The 13051-nt window shown below is 43.1% G+C and overlaps 1 protein-coding gene and 1 non-coding gene across 2 annotated transcripts in view; one reads left to right on the forward strand and one right to left on the reverse strand.

The window, feature by feature from the left end:
* Positions 1-13051, forward strand: part of hcn4 (hyperpolarization activated cyclic nucleotide-gated potassium channel 4) — a 541182-nt gene that overhangs the window by 360534 nt on the left and 167597 nt on the right. The gene's annotated exons all lie outside the window — the stretch shown is intronic.
* trnal-aag (transfer RNA leucine (anticodon AAG)) lies at positions 5391-5472 on the reverse strand. The gene has a single exon. It is a non-coding gene; the product is annotated as a tRNA-Leu (tRNA).

A 13051-nucleotide genomic window follows, 5' to 3' on the forward strand; every position in this document is an offset into this window, starting at 1 on the left:
AAAATCACATTACCACACTGCCATCTCTTATTGTTGACAATCCTGAACCATCACATTAGTCTTTCAGATACTTACTGTCAAGTATAAGAGAGTCTGTCTATTTGCCAGTGGGCCGAGGAGTGGCAGATGGAGTTTAATGTAGATAAATATGAGGTGTTCCATTTTGTTAAGACAAACCAGGGCATGGCTTACACAGTCAATGGTAGGGCCCTGGGGAGCATTGTTGAACAGAGAGATCTAAGAATGCAGGTATATAGTTCCCTGAAAATAGTGTCACAGGTAGACAAGGTGATGAAGGAGGTATTAGGTACATTTGCTTTCATCCTTCAGGGCTTTGAGTACAGGAGCCGTGACATCAAGTTGTTGCTGGACAAATTATTGGTATGCTGCATTTGGAGTACTACATACAGTTTCAATCACCTTGCCATAGGAAGGATGCTATTAAGATGGAAAGGCTGGAAAAAAAAAGATTTACAACGATGTTATCAAGGTTGGAAAGTGTGAGTTATAAAAAGAGGCTGGATAGACTGGGACTTCTATTCCTGGAGCACAAGAGGCTGAGGAGTGACCTTATAAAGGTTTATAAAATCATGCTGAGTCCAGGTAAGGTGAATAGTTAATCTCTTTTCCCCAGGGTCGGGGAGTTGGAAAGTAGAGGGCACAGGTTTAAAGTGAGAGGGAAAAGATTTAAAATGGACCCGAGAGACAATATTTTCACACAAGAGGTGGCACATACATGGAAGGAGCTGCCAGAGGAAGTGGTAGAGGTGGGAACAGTTACTTCATTTAAAAAGCATTTGTACACGCACTTGAATGGGTAAGGCTTAGAAGGATATTGGCCAAACACAGACAAATGGCACAAGTTTTGTTTTGGAAACCTGGCCAGCATAGATGAGTTGGGCTGAAGGGTCTGTTTCTGTGCTGTATGACACAATGGCTCTATGAAGGTACAGAACCAGCATCGTTAGTGTGGAGCAACTTTCTTATGAGGATTTGGTGCATTTTTGCCTCAGACATCAGGTGGGTATGGCTGAACAGATTTCCTCAGTTCAGATTTGTAATGAACTCCCTCCACAGATGAACTCTTCCTCCTTATATTTACACCAATCTGTTCCAAAAGTTTTTGATTCAGAGCCTCACTGGTGCAGGGCAATGGGGATGTGCGTGCACTCTTCCAATTGACTCCTTTTGAGAGCATTCAGTGCTCCCGAGGCTGCTACTGATTCAGATAGAATTAGTACAGGTCGTTCAGCTATAACTCGTGTTTTGTTGTCCCAAGGGATCCTTCCATATCCGCCACAAATTCACCTGCACCTCCACTCACATCATCTATTGCATCTGCTGCACCCGATGTGGCCTCCTCTATATTGGGGAGACGGGCCGCCTACTTGCGGAACGTTTCAGGGAACACCTCTGGGACGCCCGAACCAACCAACCCAACCACCCCGTGGCTCAACACTTCAACTCCCCCTCCCACTCCACCGAGGACATGCAGGTCCTTGGACTCCTCCATCGCCAGAACACAACAACACGACGGTTGGAGGAAGAGCGCCTCATCTTCCGCCTAGGAACCCTCCAACCACAAGGGATGAACTCAGATTTCTCCAGTTTCCTCATTTCCCCTCCCCCCACCTTGTCTCAGTCGATTCCCTTGAACTCAGCACCGCCCTCCTAACCTGCAATCCTCTTCCTGACCTCTCCGCCCCCACCCCACTCTGGCCTATCACCCTCACCTTGACCTCCTTCCACCTATCACATCTCCATCGCCCCTCCCCCAAGTCCCTCCTCCCTACCTTTTATCTTAGCCTGCCTGGCACCCTCTCCTCATTCCTGATGAAGGGCTTGTGCCCGAAATGTCGAATTTCCTGTTCCTTGGATGCTGCCTGACCTGCTGTGCTTTAACCAGCAACACATTTTCAGCTCTGATCTCCAGCATCTGCAGACCTCGCTTTCTCCTTGTGTTTTGTTAACACAGGTTCACTGTAATGTGATTGACAAACTGGGGACACTATTTCTAAAGCATGAATTCTTAAAACACGTGGTGGCTGAAACACGAATACATCGCCAACACGTTAAGCGCTGTTTCTAAAGTGCGATTTTTCTACAATGCGGGGTTGCACAAGAAGAACCACGATGTGCCCCACAGTACAATAGATGTTGTGGTTCTGTTCGCCGAGCTGGAAGTTTTTGTTGCAAACGTACAATAGAGACTGAACCAGAGAGATATAAAACAGTCTATTTTGTTATGTGTTCATTCAAACATTTCACACAAGCAATTTGCTTGACTGACATATTTGAGGCCACAAATAATTCTTATGCAGACTCCTAGACTGTACAGTGCATTTCATCGAAAACAATATTATCTTTGCTCATTACCTGAACCACTGACAGAATTGGATGGGAGACAGTGCTGCTGTTCAGTGCTGTTTCCCAGGTCTCTTAGAGTCACTTAGGCTTACTTGACTCATTCCTTCTTTCCCATTCTGTGGTAATTTCCCAGCTACTCCAGAAGTCTGTCTTATTTGTTGCTGAGTTGACTTTGCACGTTGTCTGGAGAAGTGTGTGGCTCTCATTGAAAGTGACGTGGAATTTCAATGCAAAATCTATTTGGAATCAAATACACCAGGCAGGGGAGGAAATGATAGTTAACGCGGGCTATTCGGAGGCTGTGAATGCAAGACATCCAAGAAGCCCTCTTTGTGGTCAGTTCAAGAGATTGCAATATTGCCAACTTGACTTAAAAATGGCATTTCAACTGATGCGCAGCAATAGCATGGTTAATGGCAGTAAAGTGACAAAGGAGGTTTGATGATGGCACACTGTACAGTTTGAGGTAATTAATATCACGCTAGCCAAAGGAAAATAAGCCTAGAGGAAATGAAAAGGGATGAACCCAACTTGACCTGTGACTCAGGTGAATTTGTATGTGGTAACACGTTCCTGACAGGAATCAAGCTTGCAGGCATGACAGATCAACAATGTGTGGTCAGCATTTCTCAGTGGGTTGGACTCTTGTGTCGGAATCTGAAAGTTCTGGTTTCAAGCCAGACTCCAGAACGGACTGAAATCTAGGCTGACTCTCCAGTGCAGTAGCGAGGGAATGCTGCATTGTTGGATGAGATGAGATGTCAAACTCAGTCCTAATCTGCCCTCTCAGTTCGATGCAATAGTTTCCATTTTAAAGAGTGGAGGATTTCTCCCTTCGTTACATTCAATTGAATAAAGTCAGCAGTTAAACAACACCAGGTTAGAGTGCAACAGGTTTATTTCAAATCACAAGCTTTTGGAGAACTCCTTCATTGTCAGGTTCACCTAAATGAATAAACCTGTTGGACTATAGCCTGGTGTCATGTGACTTCAGACTTCATCCACCCCAGTGTAACAACGGCATATCCACATCATCACTTCAACTGAATAGGTACCCCTTCATTTTAATTCCCTTGTTTGGATGCAAAAAATATTTGGTTTCTTCATAGCGCAATTCAATTTAACTGTAGGCCATTCTTTCAAAATTGAGAAATCAATTACTTGTTTTTCTTGAGTGAACTCTCAGAGAAGTAATAAAACACAACAGCAAATGCATGCACAAGCAGAGGTGAAAGGTTTATAAAGGAGAGTGTGTGTGGTGCATAAAGGAAGACAAAAGACTATGCAACTGAGCATAGCAATCTTAACATGTGGTTGCAATCAGACCAGCCATAATTTTATTGAATAGCAGGACAGGTTGAAGTAGTTGAGTTACCTGCTCGTATCTACATATGTTTAGATGTTGGAGGTGTTAAGTCTGTCTCAATACCTGGGCAGATACAAAACAGATGAGATGTGTTGTTCCAATTGTTGAGATAGGCCTCACTGGACATCTTATGTGATTCTGCCATAAATCTCAGCATAGCCCACCTCATCTGGGCCCCTAAAGGATTTTATCCAAGTTAACTTCGACTCAGACTGTTCATGTTTCCTGCTGGTTTTGTGGCTCAACTCATAGTCAGCTGAACTTTGCATCTGTGTTGTGCTTTCGTTTGCCAAGTCCATGAATGTACCCAGATATTTGTATCATAGATTTCCTGAAGTGCAGATGAGGTCATTTGGCCCATTAAACCTACTCCAACTCTCAAAGGAACATCCTATCCAGACCCCACCCTGACCCACTTCCCCACTATATCCCCATAACCCCCATTTAACATGGTTAATGCACCTAGCCTTAGACCCTTGGACACTACAGGGGAATTTCGAACAGTAAATCTACCAAACATCTGTGTACTGTGCGAGGAAATCAGAGCACATGTCAGAAATTCATGTAGACAAGAGGATAACTCGTAAACTCCACACAAACAGATACCCAACGCTGCAATCGAACCAGGGTTCTTGGCACTATGAGACAGCACAGAGTCTTAGTCATGCAACAAGGAAACAGATCCTTAAGTCCAAACATTCCTTGCTGACCATAATCCCAAACTAAACTAGTCCCGCCTCCCTGCACTTAGGCCATATTCTGTCAAGCATTTCTTAGATTAGATTAGATTAGATTCCCTACAGCGTGGAAACAGGACCTTCATCCCAACAAATCCATACCACTCTCAATAGAGTAACCCACCCAGACTCATTTCCCTACTTTACTCCTGACTAATGCACCTAACACGATGGGGCAGTTTCCCATGGTCAATCCACCTGACCTGCACATCTTTTTGAATGTGGGAGGGAACCAGAGCATCCGGAGGAAACCCACACCGACACGGGAAGAATGTACAAGCTCCACACAGACAGTCGTCTGTGGTCAGAATCGAATCTGGGTCCCTAGCGCTCTGAGGCAACAGTGCTAACCACTAAGTCACCGTACTGTCCTTATTCATGTAGTTTTCTAAATGTCTTTTAAATATTGTAACTGTATCCGTGTCTACCATTCCCTCTGGAAGTTCATTCCGCATGCAAACCACTTTCTGTTGAAAGAAATTATCCCTCATATCTTTAGATTAGAATAGATTCCCTACAGTGTGGAAACAGGCCATTCAGCCCAACCAGTCCACACTGACCCTCTGAAGAGTAACTCACCCAGCTCCATTTCCCTCTGACTAATGTACCTAAAACTATGGGCAATTTAGCATGGCCAATCCACCCTGACCTGCACATCTTTGGACTGTGGGAGGAAACAGGAGCACCCGGAGGAAACCCACGCAGACACGGGGAGGATGTGCAAACTCCACACAGTCACCTGAGGCTGGAATCGAATTTGGGACCCTGGTGCTGTGAGGTAGTGGTGCTAACCACTGAGCCACCCCAAAAAAAAAGTGAGCTTCAGAGAGCCTAGTGTGATTTGAACACACAATCTTCAGGTGCAGATCTGGAGTCAGATGCACTGCCATTGTGCCAAAAGCCCACACAAAAGAGAATGTCGGCAGTAGTGGGATTTGAACCCACACCACCAAAGGGACTGAAGCCTTAATCCAGTGCCTTAGACCACTTGGCCACACTACCATACAATGGTCCATCTTTTTTAAATCTTTCTCCCATCACCTTAAAAATATGTCCCCTAGTCTTGAAATTCTCCACCCCAGGGAGAAGGCAATTGCCATTCACATTATTTATACCCCTCATGATTTTATAAACTTCTATAAGATCATCCCTCAACCTCCTACCCTCCAGCCTATCCCCATAACTCAAACCCTCCATTCACAGCAACATCTTGTTAAGCTTTTCTGAACCCTTGCCAGCTTAAAAATGTCCTTCTTATAATAGGGAGGCCAGAACTGAACACAGTATTCCAGAAGAGGCTCCGTCAATAGGTTGTTCAACCTTAACATGACGTCCCAATTCCGATACTCAAAGGTCTGAGTGGTAAAGGCAAGTGTGCTAAACAACTTCTTAATCACCCTGCCTATATGTGATGTAAACTTCAAAGAATTATGTTCCAGAACCCCCTTTCTGTCCCAAACACCACTAAAGGCCTTACTTTTGATTGTATAGGTCTTGCCCTTGTTTATTTTACCAAAGAGCAATACCTTGCGTTTATCCCAGTTAAACTCCACCTGACACCCTTCAGCCCATTGACCCAATTTGTAATTAGGTAACCTTCTTCTATGTCCACTAATACCGCCAATCTTGGTGTCATCTGCAAATTTACTGACCATTGACCACTGCACCAGTTGATGGAAGTCGAAAAGTAATTACCACTACGTTGGCACCCTGAATCACTAAGATGGATTATTTCTGCATTATGTCACTTGTACAACCTTGTTGAATTTTACAAGTGTCTCCTTTCACAAGTTGGTTGCAAAGTGTACGTCCTGAGGGCATGAGAAGCATGACCTATGTTTTTAATAATTTTAATTGATAGTTGGAAAGCCTCTCAAATTGTTGGGGCAAGTAAATTATGTTTACTGAGTTTATTTATCCTGTTCTGAACATGACTTGCAAAACCTGCTATTTCACCTCTGAATGAATTGGAAACCTAATACAGCACATAGTAATTGTTGTTGTGCCTTAACAATTGGCAGTAGCTAAAGGGCTATGTGGATTCCTAAACAATGACTTTTCTGAGGAATTGGTTCATTGTCAGTTTCAGAGGCAATCTGGTTCTTTACCATGCCATAAAATTAACCTTGCCCTGATCTGTGGGAAAGAACCATGCCTACTTCCTCATGATTAATGTGCAGCAATCAACGAGCATGAGTGATGAGGCTATAAGTGTGTTGTGACTCATTCAGTCACTGTGGAAAAAAAATGTCACATCACAACCATCTTAAGTGAGCACATCGAAGGCACTGATAAGTTTCAACATGGGACAACACATTGAGGGAAGGGGTGCGTGTATGGAATGAGCTGCCAGAGGAAGTGGTGGAGGCTGCTACAATTACAACATTTAAAAGCCATGATGTGGAGGAGCAGGTGTCGGACTGGGGTGGGCAAAGTTAAAAATCACACAGCACCAGGTTATAGTCCAACAGGTTTATTTGGAAGTACTAGCTTTCAGAGTGCTGCTCCTTCATCAGGTGATTGTCACCACTTGATGAAGGGGCAGTGCTCTGAAAGCTAGTGCTTCCAAATAAACCTGTTGGACTATAACCTGGTGTTGTGTGATTTTTAACCTTTAAAAGGCAAATGGATGGGTAAATGAATAGGAAGGGTTTAGAAGGATATGGGCCAAGTGCTGGCAAATGGAACAGATTAGGTTGGGATATCTGGTTGGCATGGACGAGTTGGACTGAAGGGACTGTTTCCATGCTGTACATCTCTATGTTAAGTACAATTTTGCTTTCTGTTAACATCCCTTCAATAGATTATCTAGTTATTACCACATTGCTATCTATAGGAGATTGCTATGCTCACAGGAGCTAACATGCATCCTTCACAAAAACAACTGCAAAAGCTCTTAATTGGCTATAGTACAACATTGGGATGCCCTCAGTTCATGAAAGGTGCTAAATAAATGCAAGGCTTTCTTTTAGTGGTTTCTTAGCTCTCATTCTGTTTTTTTTTTCAAACCAGGTACTGTTCCTGGTTGTCTCCCTTTTCATACTCAAAGAGATGTACAACGTGGAAACAGATCTTTTGGTCCAACTCACCCATGCCAACCAGATATCCAAAATTAATCTAGCCCCATTAACTAGCATTTGCCTCCTAACCCTCGAAGCCCATCTTATTCATATACCCACCCAGATGCCTTTTGAATGTTGTAATTGTACCAGCCTCCATCACTTCCTCTGGCAGCTCACTCCATACACGTACCACCCTCTGCGTGAAAAAAGTTGCCTCTTAGATTCCTCTTAAATCTTTCCCCTCTCAGCTTAAACATATACCTCTAGTTCTGGACTCCCCCATCCCAGGGAAAAGCCCTGGTCTATTTACCTTACCCATGCTCCACATGGTTTTATAAACATCTGCAAGGTCATCCCTCAGACTCCGACACTCCAGGGAAATAGCTCCAAGCTATTCAACCACTCCCTAGAGCTCAAACCCTCCAACCTTGGCAACATCCTTATGAAGCTTTTCTGAATCTTTACATGTTTCATAACATCCTTCCTATAGCAAGGATACCAGAATTGAATGCAGTTTTCTAATAGTGGCCTTATCAGTGGTCTGTGCAGCCACAACATGACCTTCCAACTCCTACACTCAGTGTACTGACCAATAAAGGCAAACATATCAAATGCCTTCTTCACTATCCTATCTAACTGCAACTCCACTTTCAAGGAGCTATGATCCTGCACTCCAAGGTCTCTTTGCTCAGCTACACTCCCAGGACATTATCATTAAGTATATAAGTCCTGTTCAGATTTGCCTTTCCAAAATGTAACACCTCACATTTATCTAAATTAAATTCCATCTGCCACTCCTCAAGATCCTGTTGTACTCTGAAGTAAACCTATTTACTGTCCAGTACGTGTCCAATTTTGGTGTCATATGCAAACTTACTGACCATACTTCCTCTGCTCACATTCAAATCATTTATATAATTGATTAAAAACAGTGAACTCAGCACCAAACCCTTTTGGCACACCACTGGTCACAGGCCTCCAGTCAGAAAAGCAACCCTGCACCACCACCAACAACCTGCCCACAATCGATGTCAGACTCAGTGGTCTATATTACCCTGGCTTTTCCTTACCACTTTGCTTAAATAATGGCACCACATTAGCCAACCTCCAATCTTCCAGCACCTCATCTATGGCTATTGATGATAGAAATGTCTCAGCAAGGGGCCCAGCAAACACTTCCTTTGCTTCCCACAGAGTTTTACAATACACCTGATCAGGACGTAAGGATTTATACACCTTAATGTGTCCTTTAAGAAATAATAAAAATCTAAAAGTCTTTTAGATGGACTTCACCCGACCATCTTAATAGCATGAGAAAAGATTCCACAAGCTTCTATCTGCCCAGAAACTCTGAATATTTATATAATGTCATGTGCTCCATTATATATCCTAGACCAGTGGAATTTCTTGGTCTGATGGTTTTAATGATGAGAGATCATTGTTCCCCCAGAGTATTCAATTGCCTCAAACTAAATGTACTTGCATTATTGACTGTTTAATGCATAATTAATCGTTGAACTACCTACTGCATAAAAGATATTTAATGAATAGATACAAATACTTAAAAAAATCTTTACTTTCAAATCAATAAAATGGTGTCTATGTTACAATAGCATAATCAATAATTTCTGATACCTTATATTGGCTTGCATTTCCCCTTAAATTCCCCCGATACTTGATTCCACTTTTGTCTACTTTTAGGGCTCTTTCAATTTGGGTGGTACTGACATTTCCTTGTTGGGTGCAGGCAATATCAGACTCACCCCGGGGAAAAAACCTTGTTTATTTACCCTATCCATGTCCCTCATGATTTTATAAACATCTATAAGGTCAGCCCTCAGCCTCCAACACTCCAGGGAATATAGCCCCAATCTATTCAACCACTCCCTAGAGCTCAAACCCTCCAACCCTGCCCTTTGATAAACCAAATGGCGTTATATAGAAGTGAAGGAGGCTATTCAGCTCATGAAAGCTATGATGAATATATTAAGAGCTATCCACTCCCCTACTACTTTCCCATTATCCGAAAATCTTTTCTCTTCTCCATTTCCATCTGGAAAGTTGTGATTGAATCTGCTTCCATTACCCTTTCATGGAGCCTACTTCAGCTCAAATCAATGCACAACAACCAATAATTTATCTTCATCTGAATCCTTATATCTGAAGCAATGAAGAGATCCCCAAATAAGACAACGATTCTGCACATATCAGTCACAACATGCCACACTTACTTTGCTTTTGTTGATTGGATGTAGGCATCAATGACAAGGTCAGCTTTTGTCACCCATTCCTAATTGCCCTTGGACTGATTGGTATGTCAGTTTGAAGCCCTGAAGAGTCAGTCACATTGCCGTGAGTCTCGAGTCAAATGAAGGCCAGACCAGGTAGGGATGGCAGATTGTAGCTATCCTTGTTAAAGGAGATTAGCGAACCTGATGGAGTTGGATCACTGTCAATGATAGATTCATGGTCACTGTCAATCAGACTAGATTTATATTCCAGGTCAGAAATTGGTGGGATTTGAACCCATGCCCAAATGGGCAGTGCAGTGCCTCAGTGGTTAACACTGAGTGCCAGGGACCCGGGTTCAATTCCAAGTTGGGGCTCTGTGTGGAGCTTGCACATTCTCCCCCTATCTGTGCGGGTTTCCTCCGGGTGCTGGTTTTCTCCCACAATCCAAAGATGTGTAGGTTAGGTGAATCGGCCATGCTAAATTGCCAAAAGTGTTCAGGGATGTGTAGGCTAGCTGCATTAGTCAGGGACAAATATAAGGTTGGGGAATGGGTTTGGGTGAGTTACTCTTCAGAGGGTCAGTGTGGACTTGTTGGGCTGAAGGAGTAGTTTCCATACTGTAAGAATTCTAACGTCTTCAGCGAATTACCTCGGGCCCCTCAATTGTCAGGAGTGTGGCACCACTACTACGGCCCTGTCACCCCCTACTGGAACAATTACATGGAGCCATACAACATGGGAACCAACCGTAAAGGCCCAATTTGTCAATGCTGACCTGATTTCGTAAATTGGACTAGTTCCATTTGCCTGTCTTTGGCCCTTATCCCTGGAAACCCATCCTTTCCATTTACCTGTCCAAATGTCTTTGCACTGTTGTAATTGTACCAGCCTCCACCACTTCCTCTGGCAGCTCGTTCCATACACACAACACCTTCTGTGTGAAAACGTTGCCCCTCAGGTTCCTTTTAAATCTTTCCCCTCTCAACTTAAACTTATGCCTTCTATTTTTGGACTTCCCTAATCTGGGGAAAAGACCTTGGCTATTCACCTTATCTATATCCCTCATGATTTTATAAAACTCCATAGGTCATCTCTCAGCCTCCTAAACTCTAGAGGAAAAGGTCCCAGCCTATCTAAGCTCTCCTTATAACTCAAACTCGCTTGTCTCGGCAACACCCTTGTAAATCCTTTTTGCAGCCTTTCCAGTTTAACAACATCCTTCCGAGATGTAGCAGGGCAAACAGAGTGGTATGTAGTACTCCAAAAGTGGCCTTATCAATGTCTTGTATATCCATAACAAGACAGCTCAACTCCTATCATCAATACTTTGACTGATGTAGACAAGCATGCCAAATGCCTCTTCACCAACCTGTCTACACATAATGCCACTTTCAAAGATTTATGTACCTGCATCCTGAGGTTTCTCTATTTGACAACACTCCCCAGGGTCCTACTATTAACAATGTTAGTAGAACTGCCCTGGTTAGCCTTACCAAAATGCAACACCTCACATTTATCTGAATTAAACGCCATCTAACATTCTTCAGCCCACTGGCCCAGTTAATCAAGATATACTTGATTTACTTAGATAATATATACTTAGACAACCTTGTTCATGTCCACTATACCACCAATTTTGATGTCACTTGCCAGCTTACTAGCCATGCCTCCTATATTATCATCCAAATAATTTATAAGAATGTTGAACAACAATGGACCCAGCCCCAATCTCTGCAGAATACCACTGGTCACAGGCTTCCGGTCTGAACAACAATCCTCACCCACCACCCTGTCTCCTAATATCAAGCCAAATTTGTTTCTGATCAGCTAGATCTCTGTAGGCATAAATATTGCACAGGGTATAGAGCACAGAAACAAGCCATTTATCCTAAACAGTCCACACCAGCATTATGATCCACTTAACAATCAGGAACAACAATTAGTTTCCAAGTTACCTCAGTATTTGTTTACTCAGTTTACACGCACACAGGGAGTATTGAACAGGAATTGTTCTAACATTTCTTCAGTTAAATTTCATTACACAATGTGGACTGACTGGCTTTAAAACATTTCCTTCTCAGTAAATGAGCAATGACCAGATGGATTTTTTATTTGGAAGTACTGGGATCGAGGAAAAAAAATGATCAAACTGGAGAGGCTTCAGAAGAGATTTACCAGGATGTTGCCGGGTATTGAAGGTTTGAGTTATAAGGAAAGGCTGGATAGGCTGGGACTTATTTCACTGGAGCATAGGAGGTTGAGAGACGATCTCATGGAAGTTTATAAAATAATGAGAGGTATAGATCGAGTTAATGACTGTTGTATTTCTCATGGATGGGAGTTTTCAAGACTGGGGGCACATTTTTAAGCTGAAAGAAAAGAGATTTTAAAAAAGACATTAGAGGTAAATTTTTTACACAGAGTGTGGATGTGGGTGCAATTATAACATTTAAAAGATATTTGAATAGGTACGTGAATAGGAAAGGTTTAGAGTGAAATAGGCCAGGAGTAGGCAGGTGGGACTGGTTTAGTTTGGAATTATGTTCAGCATAGACTGGTTGGACTGAAGGGGCTGTTTCCGTGCTGTATGACTCTATGACTATGACTCCATGGGTGCTAATATTTATTAGGCAAAAGTGCGGACTGCAGATGCTGGAGTTTAGAGTCAAGTTAGAGTGATGCTGGAAAAGCACAGCAAGTCAGGCAGCATCCGAGGAGCAGAGAAATCGACATTTCGGGCAAAAGCCCTTCATCAGGGACGTCAATATTCCTGCTCCTCGGATGCTGCCTGATCTGCTGTGCTTTTTCAGCGCCACTTTAATCTTGACTCTGATTTCCAGCATCTGCAATCCTCACTTTCACCTAGTTGATTTTAAGTTTACTGTGAACCCTCTTCCAAGGATGCCTACCTTGAAGAAGTTCTCCTCCTTTCTCTACAAGGGTCTCAGTGAGTCTCTCTCTCACTGCAATCCCCAGGTCATCTCCTCTGCCATTCCTGATGAAGCCCATTTGCCTGAAATGTCGATTTTCCTGGTCCTCAGATGTTGCCTGACCTGCTGTGCTTTTCCAGCACCAATCTAACCTTTCCAATATTTCTTGCCTATTTGGTGTTCCCCTGGAGATGATGGTGGTGGCCAACTTTGAGTTGCTGCCATCCTTAAATGTAGGGAAACCCACAATGTTGTTTGTATTGATGGATTCCAAGATTTTGACCCAGGGACAGTAAAGGAACAGCAATGTAGTTCCAAATAAGGATGGTGAGTGGTTTGATGGGAACTTGCAGGTAG

This window comes from Hemiscyllium ocellatum, chromosome 42, assembly GCF_020745735.1.
Source record: "Hemiscyllium ocellatum isolate sHemOce1 chromosome 42, sHemOce1.pat.X.cur, whole genome shotgun sequence".
NCBI lineage: Eukaryota > Metazoa > Chordata > Chondrichthyes > Orectolobiformes > Hemiscylliidae > Hemiscyllium > Hemiscyllium ocellatum.